Below are 1,600 nucleotides of genomic sequence, written 5' to 3'. Positions count from 1 at the left end.
GATATGCTTCTTATTCCTCTGTGAGAAAAATAAGAAAAAAAGAAAAACAAATATATATATATATATGATTCCTCTCATTTAATAGGATCATGCTAGATTCGGCAGATCCAATAAGGTGACATAAAAAATATAGCTACTAGTTATGAGTACAACCTTCTGTGACACCTATATATTACCTTTGACAGCTGAACCTTTTCAGGAAAGGGATGATTAAAAAAATTTAACACACGATTGAAGCTGCATGTTGATAGCTAACTTTGCTAGCAGCCATACATTATTATTCCTCGTAACGCGTTGGGAGGCAGATACTAGAATCGGCAAAGAAACTGACAGTAGCCTGTTAGCTAGCTTAAGGTGATAGCTTGTAAAAATAAATAGGGATACATACAAATATATTACTATATAACGTAGCAAGCTAGTTTGCTTAACTTTCTCACCTGTGTCGCAAAGTTGGTCAAGCTCAGTACTATATCAATAGCTAAGAAGTCTCGTTGCTATAGTTACATGGGACGCTACAGCTCATGTTGTGAGATCTTGTATGATCCACAAGGAGGCACTAGAAGACGCAAAATAGGAGATTGCAGAAACGTCCATAAAAGCTGCCGAAAAAATACATGTATGTAATTATTACACAATAATACTAACCCAGGGGAATTGTGTTAACTGCCCTGTTATTGGGCAACAAAAACAAAACAATAAATAATAACAAATAACAAAACATAAATCTGAAGAAAATTTACAACATCACAAATTAATATTAAGGTCACTAGAGCAAAGTCCAGGCTGTTATAAGATTATGCAAATCTTATTTGGTTTTAGGGGACAGTATTACATTACTGCTTGTTGTATGGAGTTGATTCCTATAAGAAGTGTGATTTTCCAGACAGTGGGAGATGGGGAAAAGCTCCAGTGGGGTCTGACCTTACATTTGAAATATCTGTAATGAACACACATTCAATAGCCAGTAAATACAGATGGGTTATGTCCAGAGTCTTTGGGCAGAATTCAGGTCCGCCGAACAAGCAGGTGGGGATGAACAGGCTGTCAGATGCCCACCTTGATGTTAGTTATGTGTCTGCTTGTTGAGGACATGGTGGGCTGTTCTGTTTTAAGGTCTTTTTTACCTTCACTTGACCATAATACTGCACAGTAATCAAGATGTGACAAAATCTGAGTTGTGAACCATTAGCACAGTTGATCTTTTTGTAAAAAAATAATAATAATTATAGGCATACCTCTCCCTATTTTTATAACAACTTTGTCAATGTGACACGTCCTTGATAAATGATCAGCTAATTTCCTTTTCAGCTTGCTCAGTTGTCACACCCTTTATGCACAATTCTAGTTAAGTTTGTTTTTAGAGACTGTTTTAAACCATAAACAATGGTTTAAACTGTTAATCCCTCAGTCGGATATTGACTGCAACTTCTGTCTCAGTAAGCTTGCTGGCAGTGGTGCTGACATGTATAACCATGTGGAACCATGAGCATATAGTCATTTTTGCTTCTTGTAAGAACAGTATAAAAACGTTTGTACATACAGTTGGGAAGAGTAACAGCCCAAGGTAACTGCCTTGAGGGAAACCACTCTGTAAATGTCG

This window comes from Esox lucius, chromosome 1 (assembly GCF_011004845.1).
Source record: "Esox lucius isolate fEsoLuc1 chromosome 1, fEsoLuc1.pri, whole genome shotgun sequence".
Taxonomy (NCBI): Eukaryota; Metazoa; Chordata; class Actinopteri; order Esociformes; family Esocidae; genus Esox; species Esox lucius.
The sequence above is the reverse complement of the archived record's forward strand: the minus strand, read 5'-3'. Positions refer to the sequence as shown.